Here is a 25,804-nt window from a genome sequence, read left to right as displayed (position 1 = left end):
GCAGGAAAGTCCTCAGTATATTAAATTTGAAACTGGATAATTCTCATGTTCTTAAATAAAGTTACTAACCTGGCAAAAATAAAGTTATGGCCGATGCTTTTAACTAAGCAGAAAAGTCTTAGTTGTTAAAGTTAATTAGGTGACTTTTTTTATTGCTGACAGATCTCTGTGTGCGTCGTATTTGAAAAATCATGGATGCATCCACATATCAATGTACAATGTCTTATTGAAGTACATCAACAAGTGACCACTTAATCAGGGTTAAAGTGACTCAAACAGAAAGAAACAGCAAAACAAATGGAGAGACTTTTTTTTTCAGCAATGGAAAATAAAACTCCCCAAGAACAAAACCACAGACGTTTGAAGCCAAGGCAAAGCTAAACTGGAAAATAGGGAACTCTTGGAAATACCTTGAGCCACTCAAACAGATTCTCCTCAACTTTGGCAACTGAAACACCTTCTTTTTCCACTGGTAGTTCGGATGTCGTAGTATCCATGATTGAGGCAAGTCCTTCCTCCCTAGACCATACAATCTCCCCTTGCTGTAGCAGCAATAATGAATGATCCTCCATGGTAATCAGGGCCCTGAATCCATAAGATTTATCTGTCCTAATATAATTATTTATGAAAACCTTCTGCACAAGCCCCTTTTGATTATCAATCCGAAAAGGGTAGTTATGCATTATTTCCTTATCGCATTGCCTGGCAAAGCACAAAATTCTCAATTGCCCACTAGTGACCTGAAATTTCAGGAACAAGAAAATTAGTGGTCTCCCTCCATCCCTATATATGCATGGGAAAAATCAAAGTGCAACACACAAACAAATTATACATATAGTTCCAAGCAGAATTCCCTAGTATAAGAAAGAATGAAAAAGTATTTTTGTTGTTGTGGAATAAGAAGCCTTCATATCTTAATGCATGTATTTGATTTATTCAGAGCTATTAGAGCGGGATCCACTTGTTGGGGAAGAACTTTTCCGTAGTAAGAAGAAAGTAAACAAAGAAGGATCTTTTGAATGACATAAATAATATGGATTTCTACATATGGGACACCTTACAAATCATTCCTATACTAAACTAATTGGAAACTAGGCTACTATAGAAAAATAAAGTTTGAAACGATGAAAGGAAATAAATGAAAAAGGGAAGGAAAGAAAAGAAACCCGATTCCAAATGGACAAATTCAAACTCGAAAATGTCCTTTCTGTTTCTCGAAGAGCAAGGGACAAAGGGATTGGTCAAGAAAGTTATCTTCTTCTTATTATAAGTATAAGATTATAATCGTAATTTGATCTGCAATCCCATCTAGAATTATATGTATATAAGGATATAGATAATGTATGGAATTCGAACCCGAACTTGATTTATGAGTCATTATTTATATCTCATATGCTGATCTTCCTTATTTTTTAATTTTCGCCTAGTCTTCTTTCCATTTTGTATTCTATATATTGTTTCACCAATAAGATATACATATACAACATATATCACTGTCAAGAGTCAAATTTTTATTATATTAATTTTTTTTGTTTAGTAGATAAAATAGATAAAAAAAATGAAAAAAAGCAAGAGACCAATTATGAACTTGAGAAACAGGGGTTGGGTTGCAAAGGTCAGTTTGATAGACTGCAAAGGAAGGATCCGTATTGTATATTCGAGACCAAAAATTTGGAAAAGGGTAGTGGATGGGGAATCATCTATAGATGCTCAAACCTTCATATTCAAAAATGGTTGAAGTAGTTAAATAGGAGGATCACTATGACTATAGCCCTTGGTAGATTTACCAAGAAAGAAAATGTTTTTTTTTTTATATTATGAATGATTGACTAAGAACGGCTACTACAAGCTACACCTTTGATCATGAAAGTGAAATATTGATTGTTTGTTGAAGCCTGTGAATCACGTAAAAGCAGGACACTTCAAGTTTGGAGGCCAAGGAGTTTCACAAAACGTTCTTGGTGGAAAAAAATGTCATATGAAATTGGGAATATATATATATATATATATATATATATATATATATATATATATATATATATATATATATATAGGCATACACAACTAAGATCATCCATAAACATATGGATGTTTGAAATAAAAACAAAGAGACAAAATTATGAACTAATATTAGATGATGAAAAAACAAAAAGAAAATTATGTAAACTAACATTAGATGACGATAATACCGATAAATTTTTTCTCCTTTTTTTTTAACCATTCATCATGTTGGATCAAATGATTCTAACTAAACAATCATGGCCACCTCATGCTGAAACACAGCATGGAAAGCATAATATCCCTAGTAGATCTAGTAGCTATTTGTTTTTCTCGCTGATGGTGCAAAGTCGCATATCTGCCTGTAGATTAATTGAGAAATTTTTATGAAATGGAAAGCAAAGTCGTAGATCTGCCTATAGATTAATAGGAAAGCGTATTTGCATATACAAGACAAACTTTCAGTCATATATATATATATATATATATATATATATATCAGGGAAATCTAATTGTGACTTTGGTTTTTCGGAGTCACCCAACCATCTAATCAGGGTCATAGTATTTAACATGATGGATGGGTAAGAACAAAACAAGGAAAAAATGGTGATGGTCTTTTCGTCATCTAATATTAGTTCACACTTTTTTTTTGTTTTTCTTTCAATAATCCATCTACATCAGATGAACATGCATAATTAAATAACTATGTGACTCTGGATAACTAAAGTCATTATTCACTCACTGTGTATATATAAATGTGTTGATGCCAGACAGATAAAGAAAATCCCTAGCTTTTCACAATACATTACTGTATATTATGCGTTCCATGGTGTGTTTCAGCATGAGGTGGCCATGATTGTTTAGTTAGAATCATTTGATCCAACATGACTATTGGTAAGAAAAAAATAAGGAGAAATACCGATAAATTTTTTCTCCTTATTTTTTTCTTAACCATTCATCATGTTGGATCAAATGATTCTAACTAAACAATCATGGCCACCTCATGCTGAAACACACCACAGAATGCATAATATCACGGAATGCATAATATCTAGTAATGTATTATGAAAAGCTAGGGATTTTCTTTATCTGTCTAGCATCAACACATTTATATATACACACAGTGAGTGAATAATGACTTTAGTTATCCAGAGTTACAAAGTTATTTAATTATGTATGTTCATCTGATGTGGATGGATTATTGAAAGAAAAACAAGAAAAAAAAATCTGAACTAATATTAGATGACAAAAAGACCATCACCATTTTTTCCTTGTTTTGTTCTTACCCCTCCATCATGTTAAATACTATGACCCTGATTAGATGGTCGGGTGACTCCTAAAAACCAAAGTCACAATTAGATTTTCCTAATATATATATATATATATATATATATATATATATAACTGAAAGTTTGTCTGGTATCTGCAAATTCACTTTCCAATTAATCTACAGGCAGATCTACGACTTTGCTTTCCATTTCATAAAAATTCCTCAATTAATCTATAGGCAGATCTGCGACTTTGCAGCATCAGCTAGAAAAACAGATAGCTACTAGATCTACTAGAATGATAACAAAAAGCTAATAGTGAACTTCATTATATATAGTAGTGACAGAGCCGAACTAGTGATTTTTTTTTTTCGTTGCTTATAAGATCCTAACATGCAATTTTGTTCCAATTCGCACCCTTAAAATCTTTTTCATTCAACAACCACTTCAATGCCGCCAACTTCATTGGGTGGTCCCGTAAATTTTCTTTAGCTTTCACCCATACCTCACTAAAGCAAAGAACAGACTCAGGTTTCAATTTATAATAACCTAATTAACAATAGATATTCTAAACTTGTCGTTCAATTTTTTTTTTACAATAAGTATTACCTTGTTGTGTTAAAAAGTACAAAAACTAGTATTGCCTTTAAAAACCTAGATTTGCTTTATATGTTTTTTGTCTTCACATTCTAGCTATGCGCTGTCCACATAACTGCTGTGTCGGTGTACAAAAGAAAATTTGTTTTTTTTAAATTTTATTTTCACTAGAAGGGCAAAATTAATGTTTTAAAATTTCATATAAAAGTTGATTTTTTTTTTAAATGTCATGTTAAGAAAAGTCTGGACATGGTCAAGTCCAATGAAGTACATTTCAGAAACATTGGAAGAATATTAATAGGGAAACGTTCTAGAATATAAAACATAAAAATAATTTAGTATGTAAAATGAAATTTATGACAAAATTGGGCAAAAAAAAGGATATTAATTCCATGCAAAAATTTGGGTGAAATAGACGCATCTTTTCAAAAATGTATGGAAAGATGAAATTAAGTGAGGAGGGACGAAGATTAGACTCATTTACCTTGTGACAGTTGAAGGGACGAAGATTAGACTCATTTACCTTGTGACAGTTGAAGGATAATTAGATGAGTCACGCACGTTCCAACGACAATCATCAAAGAGAGCTGCATAAGGACTACATAAATCTTCATAATATGGTTTCGACTGTCCTCATTGGTTCCAAGTCCCAGAATAGGAAGAGATATTGGGAGAACATACGTCGAAAGCAAAAATGAAAGTGTCAGCATGCAAAGCACCAAAATCAAAGGGAAGACGAGCCAATCTGCTGGTAGCTTCTCCACGAAGCAAATCTGTATAAGGGAAAGAATACCAGAGAACTGTATGGGCATATAAATTTTTGCTGCAAACCTAAGTGTCTCGCGAGTGATCTCTATGTTGATTGCTGTGCCTTGATGTAAAATGCCAGGCATAATTTCTTGCCGCTGCGGTGTTGTGGAGGGTAAAGGCATAGGTGTTTCGCTATTAAGTCGCGATATAATTGTCATGGTGGCTTGAAACCATAATCCTTTTAGAAGAAAAGCAATTCTAAACATTTTACTGTGGTTGGGTGGGGCAAAAGAAGGTTGGAAGCTTCAATCAATTGGGCGTGACGTGAAGAGGAGGCTGAGTACGGCAATTAGTCAAAATCGTTGTCTTGAGGAACACATACAAACAAAGGGGGAGAGAAAGAGAGATGGAAGTACGGGGGAGGGGGTCGGGGAGAGAGAGATCGAAGTACGGGGGAGGTGGGGGAAGAGAGAAATAGAAGTACGGGGGAGCCTCTCTTGAGAGAGGCAGGTGAGACAGCCACACCCCAGTCATGTAGAGAGGCAGCAGGACAGGTGAGGTCACCCCCAGAGAGGCAGCAGGACAGGTGAGAGTCTCTGACATACGCCTTGCGTCTGCTTAGTGACGACCATCGTATTTCATATATTTCAGGTTTCACTTCTACCCTTTTAGGGAACGGGTCTTGCATTTTCTAACCTTAATGCTACAACGCACGGTCTCCTCTATTTACAGTTCTTTTTATGAAAAAGAAAGACTCAACCTAATAGTTATTTTTCGGTATATCTGCACTCTAGCAACCCTTTTGCAATTAGGCAATCCTTTTACTTGGAGCATTTACCTTACAAAAGTAAAATGAGGGTTACACTATGATACTGTTTTGCTTCGTTTTTGTCATCAATAATCCATCAGTCTTTTAAAATCATGGATTACAGGAGGAGTGTTAGCCATTTGACAAATCATAACTCATGATTATCTTCCAATAAATCATCAGCGAACCGTGTATTATCACCATAATTTTTTTTTCAAAAGATTGTATTTTATTTTTAAACCCTAAGCCAAATCCTAAACCCAAAACAAGTTCGCGATTAAGGGTGGGTATCTGGCCGGGCCGGCCCGGCCCGGCCTGGCCCATTTAAATTAAAAAAATATTTTTAATTATAAAATAATATTTTTTCAATATAAATATATTTATTAAGAATAAAAACATATTATCAAAACAAAAAAATTGAAAAAATATATATATATTTTTTTACTTACCGGGCCTAACGGGCCGGGCCGACCCGGGCATGGCTGTAGGGCCCGGGCCCGACCCGATGCCCAACCTTATTCGCGACTATTCAATCCAAAATGAATTCTTGTCTGTGCCCAAACACGAAATTTAAATCCAAAATCCAATTATCGAATCCAAATTAGACCCAAAACCAAAATCTAGATCCAAATTAAGCATTTGAAACTTAAAATCTAAGACTGAGATCAAAACCACAAAATTTGATGTTATGAGCGTCGCACATGCATGCGTGAACTTTCCTTTTGTTTTATGTTTTTCATGCGAAGAGGTGCTTTTAAACCTAAACCACCCATTATATCCGTATCTAAAACTAGTCTGAAGTCACTCAAAACGGAGTCGTCCCCCATTTGTAACAAAAAGCATTTCTTTTACACTTATGTTTTTTTATATGAACAACAGCTTTTTATTTGTTTATTTGTTTATCCATTTTATCTTACTTTACTTTATTTCATTATATTTCAAATTATATTTGTTTCGTATTTAAAAAAATTATTAAAAAAATAATCACGCATTGCGACTGCGCTGCTATTAAACTATCTATACTCAATCTGTTGGGATTGTTGGGATGGTCTAAAGATGTATCTCCCATTGGCCTATCTAGTTCTGCCTCTTTTGTGGGGACGCTCAACATGTTCCACTACGAGGAGTTAGTAAATAATGAAGCAGCTACTTGACTGGCTGGATGGGAAGGTCATTTGCTGTCTAGCTTGGAGAGAATATGTTTAGGCAAGCATGTGATAAACCAACTAACTAGTCATTGGATGATTGCATTTAGGTTGCCTAGTGAACATTAAACCTATGAAGATACACAAATTAGCCATTCCATTGAAATTTGTAAAGACAAAAGATAACGTTATTAGCGATCCAAGTGGTTTGGAAACTATTTTTATCAAAATAATGGGATTCTATGCAGATACAATCATGCCCCTAGACGTTGTATTCACCTGCTAAACTATAACTTTTTCTTTTAGACAAGGAGTATTCTATTACTTCCAAGTATACTAAGGCTTGATGCATGACTTTAGGAGAACATTGGATCCCAAGTTCCTAAGTATATTAAGGGCTTGTTTGACAAATGAAACTGTCTATAACCATTTCATGCATTTGTGTGAGAAATTGAGGTAGATCCATCAAACACTTTTCAAGTTGTTCCATGAATTTGCCAATTTCTGGGTCATATTTATGGAACATTTACATAGTGTTGGGTTTGTCAAATAGACCCTTCCCATAATAGGTTGTTACCATCCAGTAATTCTTTTTCAAGTAGAATAATGAAACACTATGTTACATAGTTTCATGAATCTGAATATGTTTTGGGGGCAGTTTCAGTGAACATTGCAATTCATAACTGGTGCCAAACAGCCTCTGAATTATACATAGATGGAAAACAATTGATCTCCCATGGATTTGATTGGTACCAAAATCAGGGAAAGGAAAACAATATAAATCATGAGCTCACGTGATGCGAAAGTACGCACCACCAAAACCAAGAGGTGGATGCTTAACTTGGAAAGCTAACTACGAGCGAACCACCGTAGATGCCCATGCCTACCCTTGTAGTATGCTATGCATCGTATCGGACTCTTGACGATATATCAATTTGGAGCAGATGCAGCTTTATATTCATTTTTAATTTTGCACTCTAATTGATTTTTAAATATATTAAATTATTCTCCTATTTTAAAGTATGAAATAATCACATGTTGCATATTGACTAACAAACCGTGAGGGTCGTCATGTTTTTATTTATGTAATAATTTTAATAAAGGTAGAAAGCCATATCTCCCGGAAGTTTATCTAATAATTATTTGTACTGTAGGATAGTTTTGACGAGGACAGTACTCATTATATTCCGAGAAAATTGTGGCGGTGAGATTTTTCCTGAGGGTGGATATCACAATATCAGTCTTCCAGTGCTTCTAAATATTCAGTCATACGATAATATTGCCACTAGCTTTTTCTAAAAAATAGATCCAAAATAATTTCCTTGAAACCAAAAAATATTTTACGAACAGAAGATAATCAAATAGAAGCGGATCTGGTGGGACTTTTAAATCTTCCAATGGGTTGAGTGATTTTCTTAAAGCTAATGCTCCTATGAAATTAACTCCCTATTCAAAATTATTTAAAATGAGTCCATGGGAGTGCAAAAAACTAGGAAGAACAATTGGGAACAAGCTAGTAAAAAGTATTGTGCGCAGAACTAATAATAGACCTCTGCCCTTCTATAAAACAATAAACTTTCAGGTATAGGAGGAGGATCTGACTGCTAAGGTGAGTGAAGCCCACCAACGGAAGAGAGCAGGTTAAGTGCAAGTTGGTTTAGAATGATACACCTAATGGTCGAGAACTTGATCATACATTCAACACTCCTTTCTTGTTGACAAGCCAGAAAATATAACAATGACTGTACATGCAGGTAAAATTTTTGAGAATAAATTCCCACTTTGTCTTTAGACTTTTTCCTTTTCATGTATACTTTTCTTTGTTAAATGTAATCGACAATGTTTATCATTATTTTTAATTAGTTTTCATCTGCCGCAGGCCAAGCTTTAGCTTATAGAACAAACTATTTGCGCGGTTGTAGAATTGGATTTCAATGGTAAGAAGATAAGCAAGTATTGAACTCTTCTAATTAATTACCTGTGCCACAAGATCGTTATGGTCAAGTACCGGTTGCTTTGGCCTGCTGATGGCAACTAAGACGCCTCCCTTCCATCCGTAAGCTGGATCTCCAAACTTTCTGCTGCTTTATTTTTTCCTTCTCCCTCTGCAAAACCAGACCAACATTATCACACATTTGTAAACTAAGATTTAAAAGAAATCTGCTATATCGGGCTTTTCAGTCCATGAAACTGAAAAACTTGGGGCCTGATTGGGATAGATCTTACTTTTTGGTGCCCAACTTCTGTCCTAAGAGCAAATCCATGAGAAATAAGTCCCAAGGTCGGTGGATTTATCATACCGATTATTCCAATTTGGAGATGCGGGAAAGGTTGAGTTTCAAAAAAGTGTTCCATGCATATTAAAAACGTTGAACTATATACAGATTGGACACTTCAATTGAAACTTACCCGAGTCTCACACTTAACCTTCAGATCTCTGAGATGAACCAGACCTAGTCAACTGCATGACTCTTCTTTCCCTTCTGACAATTCTGATAAGGTACGGACTCCTTTGTTAAAAACTGTTAAAAACATGAAAACTAGAATGGAAGAGCAAAGAAACACTCAAGCATATAAGTGGTTAGGCATTTTGATGCCTACTTCCACGAGAGTAAGGGAGCTCTCACTTTATTTTCTGTGATGATTTTGAGAGAAGGTATGAGTACAGGCCAGACCATTTTAAGTAAGAAGATCACACAAGAATCCCACGCGATAAACAAGGTAAAAAAATGTTGATTATGAAATAAGGAAACTATGATAAGGGCAGCTGTAGATCGACCTTTCCAACAGAGAAAAGGAGGCTATCCCTGTGATTTTGCTAACATCCTCCATTGATGAACGATTCGACCCTCCTCCGCTTGAGAGTTTCTCAACTCTAATCTCCAAGCCATGGGGCTGAAGCTCTATCCTGTTGGCAATTTATGAAGCGATGCCTTTCCAATCATGTCGATGAATTGAAGTAGGGAGCAAATTAACCAGACATGGTTAAGGCAGACAGTGAGTGACAATGGCAGAGCCATATCTGGCCAAAAAAAGTATTTTAGACTTCCTTCACTCTTCCAATAACCTCCTTGCGCTTGCTCTTTATCCTTCACTTGACCTCTCTCTTCAAAAGCCGTTCTTTCCGTCCAGCAACGAGAGGAAATGCTACCTGGAGCCATTCGGGATTTAAGTGCACAAAATTCACCTGCCTACACCCCCCGCTTCCGTCTTTTGCATTCTTTTGTGTTGTTTCTTCTCGTGAAATCTGTGGCTTGTTCGACCCACTCTAAGCATTTGCAATCGATGGTAGAGATTGCAACAGATTGGGAAAGCTCCTAGACTGTAGAAGCTTGACAAAGTTTCATGAGAGGTTGCGATTGGTTAGGGAGAGGGGATACCTTGGTCGACAACGGAGAGAGGGACAGACAACCAGAGAGAAGAGAGAGCATACCTGGCCATGGAGTTAGTCGCCGAGTAGGTGAAAGCACGATGGAAAACACCTACTTTAACCTGTCTTAGCAAAAGGAAAAAGACAAAAAAAGCAAGGGTCGACGAACCAACCTCCCTTCTCCTCGTTCCACTCTTCCGTCCCCCCGACATATCAAATACCACGATCTCTCCCCCTCTCTCTCTTCCTGTTAGTTTTGATGGAGAAGGTCGTCGGAATCCGGCGGTAAACGTGAAAAAGAAGATCACGGCAGCCAGTTGTCAACCCAAAAAGTCATGATATTTTAAGGTTTAAAATGACGATGTGGTGCACTGATTTAATGGCTAAACGTGGATAGATGGGAACCCAAGCATTTTAAAAGAGCAAAATCACATCCAGACACGTCTTTGATGCCAAAAAATCATTTTTTTATTGTTTTCATAGTATTCTGCTGTATTCATGAAAACCGAATGATTTCTACGAGATATTCTTATGATTCTTGGGGGATTATGTGCTTTCACTAGGTTTTTTAGGTTCTCATCATTCAATCAAACCAAAAACTGGCTGAAATCGTCTACTTTTTGCAGGAAAAATAAATCTAAACCCTTGAAACTACCGGCGGCGTCAGTGGATTTTCAAGGAATTTGGACACCCAATATCTCTTATGTGTTTTGGCAGATTTGTAGGTTTTTTTGGTCGATCTTGCATAGTGCTATTACATCAATAGTTCTCCTTAAATATTTTGCACGAAAGTCCAGTTTAATGGTATCGATTAAGGGGCAAAAATCGGTTCCTTGATGACCAACTGTTATTAAAAGAAAGTGAACACACCAGCATCCAGGGCGGTCGACCACGCATTTTAAAGAAATGCCCCCAAAGGATCCCATTCTTATCCTCTTCTACTCAACCACTTCCACTCTCCCTCAGAATCAATCCTACTCCCGGCATTGACACTTCGATGGGTGGGTCTAGCCATTTGTCTGGTGAGAACACCAAAGCAATAAGATTTAAAATAATGCCAACCACATTTGAGTATGACCGAACTCCCCAATTCATCAAAAGACAAAATGGGGCTCTAGTATGTAACAGGCAATTGAAAACTAGTAAATAGAATTTACAGGTGCGTGTGCTCACATATCAGTGCCGACTGACTATCGAGCATCTGCATTGCATCTCGATGCAAAATGAGCAACCAATTGTTACGATTGAAATGTGGAAACCGGCATATGTGGACTATAGGCATTGCTCGAGGTACCGTGGACTGGAGCCGATTGTCGATCAAAGTGTCTTTTTTTCTGTATTTCTTTAATTTTAAGGGTGGTTTGGCAGGGAAACACACTGTGTGTGAGAGTCTCATCAATCTGTTTTAAAAATAAAACAAGTTTAAGTAACACTAAAACTACAACAGTTTTATAAAATTTTAAAGCAGATTTATGAAGTACTCACAAAATATATTTGGTATCAAATTACACTAAAAGTGGCAGTTGTAACCTTCCGCTGCCAATTACCGACGATCACCAAGGGCCCGTTTGATGGGCTGGAAATGCACTATTCAAGAAGAAAAACAATTCAAATTCTTAAAAGTTTTCCTTTCAATCAAACAAAAAAAAAATTCTTTTGCCCGTTGGATGGATTTTAGAAAAAAATATTCCAGAAATATGTTTCCACCCTCGAGAGGAAGAAAGATGGGGAAAGAGGGGACGCCATCGCAGCAGCTGCCTCTCGAAAGGGAGAGGGCTCTTCACGTCGGGCTCCCCTCGTCTTCCTCTTCTCATCTCCGTCCTTCACCTCAGGCTGCTGCTGCCTCCGCCGCTGCCTCACGGTGCCGCTGCCTTGTCTTCCTCTTCTCATCTTCGTCCTCCGCCACTGGCTCACGGTGCTGCATCGCCTCCCTCCTGCCGCATCGCCTCCGTTCGTCGCCTCCCTCCTGCCTCCCTCATCGTCTTTCGACCACTGTGAGCTTTTTATTCTTTCGCTGCCTTTTTCTTCTCCAATCCCTCACCTATTTGTTTTCTGCGATCAAGATTAGGAGTTTTGCTTGCAGAATTCAGGGCGACAGATTCCCATAGCCCCTCCACTTTGAAGGAATAAGTTGGGTCTTTGTTATTAATAAAAGGGAGAATGAAAACCTGGAGCATTAATGATTGAATTCCTTTGTATTAAAGTTTGGTGAAAGGAGATAATTAGAAAGAGAGGAAAACGAAAGAAGAGAAGAGAGTGAGTTTATTGATTGTCCACTATAAAATTTATTGCCTCTTTTACATTAGCGATAAGCATAGAAACCTCAAACCTTGCCTAAGATCAAGGATTAGCTAATCTTGCCTAAGATCAAGGGTTAGATCTAGATAAAATTGATTTGCCTTATCAAGATAAGGCATGTCTTTTCAACACTCCCCTTCAAGTTGACGCTCCTGGATTGCCAAGTGTCAACTTGCTCCTTAAGTTGTGGAATGCTTCTCATTCCAAGGGCTTGGTAAACATGTCCGCAACTTGTCTAGTTGTGGGAAAAAATTGAGTTTGGATGTCTCCATTCTGAATCTTATCTCTTACTACATGACAATCAATTTCGATGTGTTTTGTTCTTTCATAGAATATTGAATTGGCTACAATATGCATTGCAGCTTGGTTGTCACAGAATAACGTCATAGGCTCTTTGTGGATGATCCCGAGATCTTTGAGTAATGCCTTCAGCCAAATAAGCTCACATGTGACGAGAGCCATAGACCTGTATTCTGCTTCTGCAGATGATCTAGAGACTATTGTTTGTTTTTTGGTTTTCCAAGTGATAGGACTATTCCTATTCATGGTGCAGTATCCACTTGTAGATCTTCGTGTCATTGGACATGAAGCCCAATCTGAATCACAATATGCTTTGAGCTGAATTGGCCTCTTTGATGACATCATAATTCCATATCCAGCAGTTCCCTTTAGATATTTCAATAAATGGTTCATGGCTTCTTTATGTGGCACTCGTGGTTGACTCATAAATTGGCTCAAAATGTGAACTGTGTGAACAATGTGTGGCCTTGTTATGGCCAGATATATTAGTTTTCCAATCACCTTTCTATAATGATTTGGATCTTTGAGGATGCCTTCCTTTTTGTTGTCAAGCTTTATGTGTTATTCGATAGGTGTCTCACATGGTTTTGCTCTCATGTGCCTTGTCTCATGAAGTATGTTGAGAAGATATTTCTTTTGAGATAAGAAGATACCATTTTTTAAAGTAGCTAATTCTATGCCAAGAATATATCGGAGTCTGCCTAAATCCTTCAACTTGAATCTTTTATTCATCATGTACTTTAGAGAATTGATTGAATTCAAATCATCTCCTGCAATGATGATGTCATCCACATACACTATTACAAATCGTCCTCTAGTGTTGATCTTGGAAAATAATGAGTAATCTGCTTTGGATTGAATATAACCCATGTCTTTGAGGAAGCTGGCAAGTTTGGAAAACCAATTTCGAGAAGACTACTTAAGCCCATATATAGATTTGTTTAGGCGACATGTCATTCCTTCCTCCCCTTGCGGCTAGAACCAGGAGGTAACTACATATAAACTTCTTCCTCCAGATCACCATGTAAGAATGTGTTATTAACATCTACTTGGAAAAGGTACCACTTTTGAATAGCCGCAATAGTCAGAAGACATCGAATAGTAGAGACCTTGGCGACAGGAGCAAAAGTCTCATTGTAATCAACTCCTTCTGTTTAAGTGTACCCCTTTGCAACTAATCAGACCTTGTATCATTCGACAAGGCCATCTGAATACCCATTTGCAGCCTATGGGAACTTTGCCAGAAGGAAGTTTTGTGACAGTCCAGGTATGGTTGGCTTCTAATGCATCAATTTCAGCCTTCATATCATCACGTCATCTAGGGTCCTGCATGGCTTAAGCAAAAGATGAAGGTTCACATTGCTCAAAGAGGGAAGACATGAAACACTTGTAGTTGAAATTGAAGTTAGCGACATCAAGACATTGTGCAATCGGGTAACGAGTACCTTTTGTGTGGTTTGTCCCCTCACTCTTCAACAAATGGCTGAAACTCGGCAAGATTGAGAAGCATTTGTAGTCCTTAAGATGAGTCGGTATATGTTTAGATCGCGTAGATCTCCGAAGCTAGTCTGAATCACCATGAATAGGCTCGATTGACTGAGGAACAGGATCAAGGTTGGTCTCATCATTTAGAGTGGACGGGATATGGTGCAGAAGTTCGCTTGGGTTTGAAAGAAACTCATGCTCACCTGAGACATAATTATTGAATGGTAAAGGAAGAACCAATTTGTTCATTGTCCCTAGTGTGTATTTCATTTTCATATGAAAAATTATTTTCACAAAATCTGATGTCTCCAAACAACGACCCACTTTCAAGATCATAAACCTTGTAAGCTGATTGACCACATGGATATCCAAGGAATATGCATCGCCTCCCCCTTAAATCAAACTTATGATTTTTATGAATATTGTAGGCATAACATAGACATCCAAAAACGCGCATATGTTTGTAATTTGGTGTGCGTTTGTTTAAAACTTCATATGGAGTTTTATTCTTTAATGCACTTTATGGTAATTTATTGATAATGTAAGCAGCAGTGGTGACACATTCTCCCGAAAATTTTATGGGTAATTTAGCTTGAAAAATAATGCTCATGCCATGTTTAGGAGGTCTCTATGCTTGCGTTCGACCACACCATTTTGTTGTGGTGTTCAACACAACTATGTTGACGATCAATTCCTTTTTCATGGAGAAAGTTATTCATTTCTTGTGAAAAAAATTCAGTCCCATTGTCACTTCTAAGAATTTTAATCCTTGTTTGAAATTGATTTTCAATAAGTGCGACAAAATTTTTAATGACTCCAAAAACTTCAGATTTATATCTCATAAGATTAATCCATATAGATCTGGAAAAGTCATCAACTATGGTCAGAAAATAAAGGTGTTTGATAACTTCCCCACACATCACAATGAATTAAGTCAAAAGGAGCATATGTTGAAATAGTACTGTTGGGAAAAGGAAGTCTAGTGTTTCTAGCAACAATACAAACATCACATGCATCAACAAATTTAGAAATGTCAATGAGACTCAAACGAGATAAAATCAAAAGTTTGGAATCAGAAGCATAACCGAGACGAAGATGCCATGAAACAGATTTGGTGGTAGCTAGGTTTATGTGGAGATTTGTCTCATCTAGGACATACAATCCGTTTTGTAATCTACCCGTTCCAATCATAATCGTCAAGTGACGGTCCTGCAACACACAAGAGTTCTCATTAAATTTTGCTTCACATCTTGAATCACGACAAAGTTTAGGAATAGATATCAAGTTGAATGCAAAGGTATGAACATAAAGGACATTTTTTAGTGTTATGTTGGGGTGCAAATCTATGTCACCTATATGGGTGACGTTGGCTTTGCATCCATTTGCCAGACTGATTGGAGGGTGGCTGGTGGAGATGGGATCACGAAGGTTGGAGATAAGGTTAGTGATATGGTGGGTTGCACCAGTGTCAAGGATCCATGATTGTTTAGGAATAAGACATGAAGTGGATGAAGAGCATTTACCTGAGAGGTTGACTCTAGGTTCATTGGTACCTTGATTAGAGTTAACCATGAAGTCAAGAAATTTTTTGAATAGTTGCTCATTGGGTTGATGAGTGGATGTAGTTCCTAGGGCAGCGTTAGCCTTTGGCTTTGTCAATGCATTAGAAGAACCAGACCTATTAGGAAAGCCAACAAGAAAATAACACTTAGCTTTGATGTGTCCAATTTTGCCACAATGCTCGCACTTCATATGTGGTCTTCCTCTCTCTTTGGTCTGATTGTTTTTGTTTCTTTCATCCATCTATGGTAGAGGCTGCGTTGCAAGAATAGACCTTTTCTTGAACATGTACCATATTAACATCCCTTTGTTTCTCTTCCTGAATAAATAGAGAATAAGCTTTGGCTATAGTACGTAGCGGGTCCATCAACAAGAGTTGGCTTCTAATGGCAGCATAACTATCATTAAGGCCCATCAAGAACTGCATAAGTTGGTCTTGTTGGTGAAGATTCTCAATAGCGTTCATGGTACCACACGAACAATCAGGGATGTTAGCATACATAGCTAATTCATCCCATAATCCCTTCATTCTTGTGTAATGAGCAGCAATAGAGGACTGATTTTGTTTGCAGTTCATTATCTGAAATTGTATTTGGTAAATGCGTGGGCCATTGGCTTGAGAAAATAGAGCCTCAAGATCTCTCCAAATTTGGGCAGCAGTTTTGGCATGAATTACACTAGCCAAGAGATCTTTGTGGATGGAGTTTAAAATCTAAGACTGAACCAAGTTGTTGCATCTTTCCCATGTAATTTTGAGGGAGATGTGGCTGTCAGGCTTGGTAATGGATCTGTCGACGAACCCCAACTTGTTTTTGACAGAAAGGGCCATCGTCATGGCCTTTCTCTACATCATATATTTGTCTCCTATCAAGATATTAGAGACCAAAGGGGTACCTGGTCCATCAGAACATAATACGGGTTTCCTGTGCTAATATCGTCTTCATTGGGTTCTTTTAGAATGGTCTCTCTTCTTTCTGCCATCTTCCTCAAGGGCAGACGGTTGGAGTCTCCTACTTCAGCCGCAGCAGGTTGTTCTTGCAATTCTGCTGTCACCTCTCAGTTCTTCTTGAAATCTCTGGCGCAAATTTGAAGTCTCAGCACAGTGAAGCTATTCGCCCGACACCTTCAGACTTACTCCTTAATTCACACAGCAATATTACAGATGTTGTTAGTTATGCAATTCATCATTCAGATAACATTAAAGTGGAATGTTGGATTGCGTCACCGGATAATGTGGAAAAACCCTATCTTTGTGTTGAATTGGGGATGCAATTGGTGGATATGCGCTGGCGGGCAGTATTTTTCCATAAACAGTCTTTGTTTTGGTTCGTGCTTGACAGCTGCAGTGGCTGGTCTTAACAACGTCTCCAATTTTGCTGCTGTGGACAGACGTGGTCGTCGATCACCTCTTCTTTCCCGCGCTCGCATGCACTCCCCTTGGCGCGTGGCAGAAGATCGGGAGAAGGCTCTGCCGTTGAAGAAACTGGAAGCCCTTCTAGAGGATGGCTTCACCTCGCTGAATCCGCCAAAGTTCGCTAAATCTCAAGACGAAGTTCCCATTTCAAAACTCGACCGCCGCAATTGGGTTCGCATTCTGGTGGCGAAGGGCAGGAGGCGAAGAAGAATGAGGCTTTGGATCCACAGGGACAGGCTCGTCTGCTAACGGGAAGGACAAGGAGATAGTGAAGGATAAGGGAAAAGGGGAACGATGACAACGAGGAGGAGGACGACGGTGGATATCCGTGAGTTTTACATCAAAGATAGAAAGCAATGCCTGGGAAGAAAGATGAACGAGCTCCAGTTGCACAAGGCCAGACTTCTTGACGCCGCTTCTTGGATGAACACTGCTCTGATACCATATTAAAGTATGGTGAAAGGAGATAATCAGAGAGAGGAAAACAAGAGAAGAAAAGAGAGTGAGTTCATTGATTGTCCACTATACAATTTATAGACTCTTTGACATTAGCGATAAGCATAGAAACCTCAAACCTTGCCTAAGATCAAGGATTAGCTAATCTTACCTAAGATCAAGGGTTAGCTCTAGATAAAATTGATTTGCCTTATCAAGATAAGGCACGACTTTTCAACACTTTGAGTGAATACAAAAGCGTGAAGATCCCCTTGAAGGAATAAATTGGGGATTTTATAGCTTGGTTCCAACGGATTCGCCTTCTGAATGCTGGGGTTTTAATTGTGTGGTTGGTCTCGATTGCATACTAGACATAATCAAGGCCCTCAGGATGGGGTCCTGTTTATCTGCGGAGGGGAGCAGCACTCGTTCCCCATATTCACCAACTGCTTCTAGTTCAAAGAGTAGGAAAAGAGGTGTGAAGAAGAAGAATGGGACGAAGAACCCTGCCTTCGATCCCAAGAGAGAGGACCAGCTGCAGAAGATACCAGGGAAAGGAGGATAATGTCAGTCATTTGAACTGTCATGTGTAGGAAACTCTATTGTCTTTTTCTTTCTTCCACGACATTTTTGTTGCTTGAGCCGTGGTTAACGTCTGAATTATGAAACCATATTTTGGGTTTATTTGTTGCTATCTCTTAAGTAGCTAGCTTACTATTTGTCTCATCTTCAACTTTGGGTTCTTCCTTGATGATGGTCTTAATTGCTTCAAGGAGCATAAAATTGATTGCTTTTTGATATCCTTACCTGAAATTTATGAATTACTGTGACTGAAAGCTTTGGAAGGTAAGATCATTCATTTTTTTAATTCTTCTGACTGGAGTTACATTGCTGATTAATCCTCGGTATGTTGTATAGGTTTTCTGTCTGAATTAAGAAAGTACCTGCATGTACAATCAAGTAGAATAGGAGCTGCATAAACTTAAAGCGTGGTGCATTTTTGGAATTCAATAGGATGATCGGTGCAATTATTGTTTTGTTGTGCTGGGTACAGTTAGTTTTGCTGTCCTTGCAATTTCTTATTGCCAGAATACAGTTTCTGTTCTAATAACACATTAATTCATTATGGTGGCAGTTATTTTCTTGGTTTGTATGGATAAATCTTTTCTGCATGGTCATGCAATTTCTTTAGGTGCAGTCCTGTGCTGCGTTCTCTCTCTTGGTAGTACAATTTATCTGTCCAACTTTTTCACTTTAAATTGTAGACTGATCCTGTTTGATTTCTTCTACAATCAACAATATTAGAATCTCGTTCTAATTGTCTAATATTCTATTTTTTTTTCTTTTCAGAATTTTGGTTCAAGAACGGATACTATTTTCTGTGGGGTTTTTGATGGTCATGGTCCGTTTGGTGATCTTGTTGCCAGAAGAGTGAGGGACATCCATCCACTCAAGCTGAGTGCACATTGGGACTTCAATAGGGACAATTATGATGGTCTGCCTGACATCAGCGCAGCAGGTAGCGTAACACCTGAGGAAGGCTCAACAACATGCACGGATGAGGAACCAAGGTCATCCATGGAGCTGGATGAGAAGGAAAAGCAGCCAGGAAACTTTTTGTTGCTTAAAGACTCATTTCTCAAGGCCTTCAAACTTCAAAGTGATGGATAAAGAGTTGAAACTGCACCATCATATAGTTGGTTATGTATCTATTTGGTGTGGTTATTTATCTAATTTTTGTAAATCTAAAAAAAATGTTTTTATCAAACTAAGAATTAACTTTTTGAAAATATATTTCTTTTTCATCAAACATAAAAATATATTTCTGGAAACATATTTCTATGAGTGATATATTTCCAATTTCACATTTCCAGACCATCAAACGGCCCCCAAAAAAAATTAGGGGGCAGTAAGGAGCGGCTGATCATGACAGCAACCCCATACAAATTACAATTAATGTCTACAGTTGGCCTTGGCTGGCCAGTTTAGTTGCGCCTCTCCAAATCCTTTTTTAACACCCAACTCCCAACTAATACCCAACTCACGATTCATGTGTATCTCTGCGGTCCTTCTATGAATGACAAATTTATCTATTTTTTAATTCTGACTTGCGAGATTAGTTTTTGACCTTAAATTTATTAATTAAGCGAAAATATGACCGCCGTGAACGTGAACACACTTGAGTGGACAAAATAAACAAATAAATTTATAGAGGTGAACAATTGATTATTCCTTGATTTGGTCAATGCAGTCCATTGTTATTTCTCATTGAGATTTTTTGTAGGTCGAGCATGAAAGGCTTTTTTCGTCATTTCAAACCCCAAGTACCCACTTTCTGCCCTACTATGATCAAGCCAAGTTGATTGTAAGTTCGGTTCCCAAGATGTGTTCAAATGTCCATTCCTATGTCACCTGAGTGCGGGGTGCGGGTGCTGGTGCTGGTGTCGGCGCGACACATTTCAAAAAATTTAGGTACGACGGTGCGGCGAGAGTATTTTATTATTATTAATATTATTATTAAATTCTAATAATAACAATAATATGTATATAATGCATATGACAAAAAATTGTCTATAAACCATAAAATTATTAAATAACAAGATCAAAATTGCAATTTGTCGATATCAAAATTGCAATTTATCAAATGAAGGTCACCTTGCAGGGCAGACTGCAATCGACTACTTCGCCAGCTCCACCGACCACCAAATGCGACGTATAGAAGAGGGATTCAGATTAAGAAGGGATGATGGTTGAGGAAGAGGGAAGAAGAAGAAGAAGGGATGAAGAGGGATGAATGTCGAGGAAGAGGGAAGAAGAAGAAGAATGAACAAAGAGGGATGAAGCTTGAAGGTTGAGGAAGAGGCAAGAAGAAGAAGGAGAAGGGAGGAAGAGGGATGAAGCTGAAGGTCGAGGAAGAGGGAGGAAGAAAAGAGAAGAAGAAGAAGAAGAAGAAGGGAGGAAGAGGAAAAGGTCGAAGAAGAGGGAAGAGTTAAAAACTAAAAATAAAACCTAAAAATTGGACCAAATTAGACTTTCTCGCCTTTGACCGCACCCGACTAGAGTCAAACGCAAGTCGAGTGCGAGTCTGAAAAATATGATTTTAGTCGGGTGTGGCTGACCGCACCCGACTCTTGTTTGACCAATTGGGTGCGCCACCGGGGCACACCCGCACCCGCATCCTGTCGATGCGGTGTCGATGCGAGTGCTTGGCCAAAACTGGTGCACCGAAGTTACATAGGTCTATTACTACAAATGTACTTTTAAAAAGACAAAGGACAATATGGGGGAAAAGAACGCTTGCTATGTCACCGGGTCCGTCTTGATGACCGGCGTACTGGTACCGGTACGGCGGTACGGGGTGGTATATTTGGATTTGGTTTTAGGTTAAAATCATATTAGAAAAATAAAAGTAAAACCAAACGTGACGCCCGGCCGACGCTCGGTTCTCCTTCTTCGCCTCTCACTTCTGTTTCTTCCTCTTGATTACGAAAGGCAACGGACGACCGGTGGACGGCAACTGGCGACGGATGACCGGTCGGCGGTGATGAAAAATGAGTAGGCCTGCCTCTGTTTCTTCATATCCCTCTAGTGTACAGCCCTACGGTGAAGGAAGTAGGAGGGTGGATGGGAAGACGAGGAAACAGAGGCCTTCTCTATACAGCGTTCAAATTTCGTGCACAGAGAGAGAGACTATGTAGGAGGAGGGTGGATGATGTTGTTGACATGACGGCATGAGTCGATTTCATGTCCTCCGATCAGAAAAGGAGGAAACATAAAGCAACTCGATTTGTGACAAACCACTCTTTATTTATGAGATTGTACGTTTATGTTTCCTCAAAATTTATAATTTTTTATTTAAAAAATTAGCGTTATTGCATAAAAAAAAAACCAGAAAACGTGTACCAGTTTTTTGATACCCGTACTAGCACCTGCTCCGGTGGCATAGGTTTCCTCGAAGCAACTACAAAATGGCGTGTTCATGAACACACGTCACGGAGTACTTCTTTTCGTGGTATTATATAATCCAGAGTGATGCATGTGTTTCCTTGGACAAAGTGACAGTAATGCCCTTAAAAAGATAAAACACAAATTAACGACAGTAAAATGGAAAAACAAGACCATTAAAAGTCATTCTCTGCTTTTAATTTCCTTGTAAGCAACAGCGCAACCTGGTGGCGACTAAGGATGTCAATAAATATGATTAGATATAATATGTGACCTAACCATTTTAACAAAATTACATATGAAAAGAATTTGATATTTGATTTACAAATCAATTGGATTCAGTCTTTAAATATAATATCTGATCTGATTCCAATTTATATTTAACTTAATACGTGATCAGATCTAAATTTGGATCAGGCCAACCTTGGTTTGCAGGGGTGGAACCAAGGTAAGGCCGCATGGACCCTAGCTCCACCTTAAAAAAAATTTCTTTTAAAAATTTACATGTAAATTTTAAAAAATTTCATTTGTTCTATATAAAAATTTTGAAAAGATAGACTTGCCATATACAATATAAAACAGTAAATGGAGGATGTTCATGTAACTGCAGATTTAGTATCCCTGTGATTGCGCATTGGAGAAGCTGGCTGTTGAACGTAAGCTGGCGTCTCATCTATAACGATTGAAGGATAATTCTTAGCACAATTATCCTTAACACCCATTATATTTTGGATTCCACTTTTACCCTTTAAAAGAAATGATCTTGCATTTTCTGCCCCTAACGCATGGTATGGTCTTACTTTAGGGCTCATTTGACTGTCAGGTGAAATTTAACGTGGTAAATTTACTATGATAAATTTTTCTGGAAAAATTTACAGGATGAAATTTCTACTTCTTCGTATCTGAGGCCCTGTTTGATGCACATATAGAATTTAACGTGGTAAATTTAACTCTTTGATGCACAAGAAGAATTTAACGTGGTAAATTTAACCATGTTTGATACATAAGAAGAATTTAACGTGATAAATTTAACCTTGTTTGATGCACAGGAAGAATTTAACGTGGTAAATGTTTTTTTCTTCTCGTCTCCAATGATTTTACTGCAACCACTAAGGCAGCTGCAGAGCTCCATTTGATCCAACCCAACAAAGATTCTTTAAAACATAAATTAAGATTTCATTTCCTTGTCTTCACATCGCAGAACAGTGAAGATCTTTCTTGAAGAGGGGGGGGGGGGGGTACATTCTTCCCAAGTATTGATGAAAAGAGGGTTAGCGTATGGAGTACAAAATCAATGACGAAATGATATTTCTGACTACGTATTGAATGAAATTGTTCTGTAACACATCTTAGAGATAACAAAACAAATTATGCTGAACTGAATTGACCACCATGTTGTGGAATCAACTAACCATATTCTCTAAGGACTGCAGAAGGAAGAGAGGGCTGATTTTGTACAGTTGATTGTATTTTTAATTGTCAATTTGTCATAGTTGGAGAACAAATGGGAATTGTGTTTTACTTAACCTAAAATCACAAAATTTTCATAAGTGTCGCCAAGACACTGAAAAGAACCTTCTTTTTTGGATATGTCAGCAAATTTCAAAATAAACAGACATGAAAATGCAGTACAAACTGGTGATAAACCAAATTTGAAATGAATTCCACGGTATGATTTTCAATTAGATGAAACTCATTGGAACTATTCACACCAGATCTGCTAAGCACCAACAGTGACTTAGCAACACTGCCACAAAGTCTAAGCATACAATGCCAGTCAGACCACACTCTCATCCTAGCTTTGCCGAATTCATCGTCACCATCCCAGACAACCAGAGACGCATACTCAGAATGAACAAGAGCAGGGTGGTGACGATATACAACAAAGTCAACACCATATTGTGACCCCGGGCGCACGACCCACGACCCAGTTCTTCATCCTGAGATGTGAATATGCCTTGTACATCATTGAAAACATGCTCTGCCTATCTTTCATACATTTTCCAAGACTTTTAGGATTTTTAGGACTTCCATCTTCTCCGACAACTGTAAGACAGTTGAGTGCATTACTCAGATAGAAAGCCTCTTCTAGTTCCAACTGAAACCACTGCCTGCCTTTTGCAACTGTTGCCACTGGACGGCCAAGCATGCCTGGTTCAGCAGTTCTGCCTGTTCTGGTTCGGCTTCACAAAGAACAACTTCATTGCTCAGTGACCACAGCTTTTGGATTCTGTCAAGCAGCTTTGCAACTTTGAAACAATTTTGGACATGGGATCAGCAAGGGCAAGTTGTGCCGAACCTTTTCCTTTCCATCTTGGTCTCATGGTCAACAACCTGCACTTACCCCAAATTCACATTGTAACAAGCCACGAACTAGTTTCATGAAGTATCTTAATAGATATGGAATATATCTCAACAAGCTAAGTGTCGTTTATAGATTCCATAGTGGGTTCAAGCTTCAGCTAATCCTGTTGCACAGCTAAGCAAAGATCAAGTCGATCATGAGAAGGACTGTACTGAGTTTTCTTGTGTGGGAAAAACAGAAAGTGAAGAGAGAAAAGTCTGGATAGACCGCAAATTTCTCAAAATTAAATATTTGAGATCCTCCCAGTGATTGCTTAATCTCCAAGCATAAATTGGCCCCTGAAGATTCCAATATGAGGCATCAAAAGGTACATTGTTACACCCTCGAGAGAGATGTTTGTTTTTTGGTAGAAACTAGTGTCATCTTGGTGATTGCCCACCAAATTCATCGCCGAATTGTTGCAAGGGAAGAGACGCACCATTTGATAAGCTTTTGTCAGCTTCTCACGATTTTCCTTTGCTATCTGTCTAACTCGTACTATTTATATCAACATGATATTTACTACTGCAAATACCGAAATCGAAACTCCAAAATCAACAAGGATAACTGCATGCAGATCGATTACTTCCAAAACCCCCAAATCAGAACTCCAAAATGCAAATCCCCAAATCCGCAATGAAGAAGAGCAAATCAAACGCCTAAATCAAAAGAAGAACAAAAGAAGAGGAAGGGAGAAAGCGAACCGGCGGAGGAGCGGAGCGGCGACGCCTCGGTGCGATGGTGAGAAGGTAGGAATGCAAGGGAGGAGGAGCTGCGAAGGGAAGTCGAGCGGGGTGAAATGAGGCTTCGAAACAACAAAGTCGAGCGGGTGAAATTTCACCCGCTCCCTTTTACGTTAAATGGGTGAAATTTCACCCCGTTGTTGTGTTTTCAGTCGGGCCGTCCGTACAAATTTCAACCTCTCCTTGTGATTTCACCCGACAATCAAACGGGCCCTTATAGTTAGTTTATAAAAGAAACACACACACAATCTAAATAGTTCTTTTTCTTAAATTGTATATCTGCACTCCTGCAGTCGTTTTAGTTCGAGCATTTACCTTTCAAAAGTAAAAAGCCGGCCATTCTGTGAGATACCCAATAATTAGTTGGGTGGAAAATCGGGGGATTGGAGTTCAATTGCTCAATTTTTCACTAAGATCGGGGCAATTCCTAAATAATAGCCTGACTTTTATGATCCACGAAGGGAGCAAATATGTAAGTGATTGGACAAAGACAGATTCAATCTGAATCGGCCTATTCATCACACTGACCGTGATAACACTGGTTGTTCTCAAATCACCTCAATATTGTTTACTTTTTCAATATATGTTGTGCTTTTAAATAATACCTAAGACACGACTCCTTTTTATGTATGCGTACCTGTAATTGTCCATGTAATCTTCACTTTCATGTTTATTTATTGATTTATATTTTTATGTTATTATTTTATCTAATACTTTTTGGTTGAATATATACATGTTTTAAGTGCATATTTTAATTGCTTTGGAATGGGGATCTTAGATAAAAAAAACGGGCAAGCATGTTTTTGGATTAAGAAAAAGTAAACAAGAACTTAAACTTAAAAGGAAGCGCGTAGAAATTTCCTCAAAAATAGTTACTGCATCATGTTCGAGTTCGACGAATAATGAATCAGCAAAGAAATGATGAAAAATCAATGCCCACGCATGATCTACTCAATCCTTATTCTTTGGTAATAAAATGGATCTCCCAGCCGATTAGTCGCCAATATGGTTTGCAGAAATTGTCATCAAACATCGAAAACTAAGTTTCGTATATGCGTGGTTAGATCCTATGCGGTTGATTTTCTCCTCGGTATGGCTTCTTCATCAAAGAAGATTATTGTTTCTCAGAGCCCTCTGACCAGATAGAGAAGCTATCTGAAAATAGTCTATGGATTCATAAAGGAAACGAAATGGGTTCTCTCTCCTCAATAACAGCGCTAGGTTTCCCCAATGGCCTCGCAATCCAGCTGCAGGAACGGGCACGGATGGTCTTTCGTTTTTGAAATGCCGTTGGATTTGGATTGTCTGCATGTTGTGGGGAGACCTCTGTCTTAGTCTTGTGGC

General features: G+C 38.2%; 1 long non-coding RNA gene and 1 pseudogene across 2 annotated transcripts; both read right to left on the bottom strand.

The window, feature by feature from the left end:
• Positions 1-251: 251 nt before the first annotated feature.
• LOC116259357 (uncharacterized) lies at positions 252-10,172 on the bottom strand. Of its 2 annotated transcripts, none has more exons than XR_004173904.2 (4): positions 10,110-10,172; positions 8,976-9,058; positions 8,545-8,671; positions 252-740 (listed from the first exon to the last, which is right to left on the bottom strand). It is a non-coding gene; the product is annotated as an uncharacterized LOC116259357 (long non-coding RNA). The 2 variants fall into 2 exon arrangements; XR_004173905.2 differs by having other exon boundaries at positions 9,346-10,130.
• Positions 10,173-22,975: 12,803 nt separating this feature from the next.
• On the bottom strand, positions 22,976-24,545 carry LOC116259643 (tRNA-splicing endonuclease subunit Sen2-1-like; annotated as a pseudogene).
• Between the last annotated feature and the right edge of the window lie 1,259 nt (positions 24,546-25,804).

This window comes from Nymphaea colorata, chromosome 8, assembly GCF_008831285.2.
Source record: "Nymphaea colorata isolate Beijing-Zhang1983 chromosome 8, ASM883128v2, whole genome shotgun sequence".
Classification (NCBI taxonomy): domain Eukaryota; kingdom Viridiplantae; phylum Streptophyta; class Magnoliopsida; order Nymphaeales; family Nymphaeaceae; genus Nymphaea; species Nymphaea colorata.
This window is presented reverse-complemented; position numbering and strand designations above follow the sequence as displayed.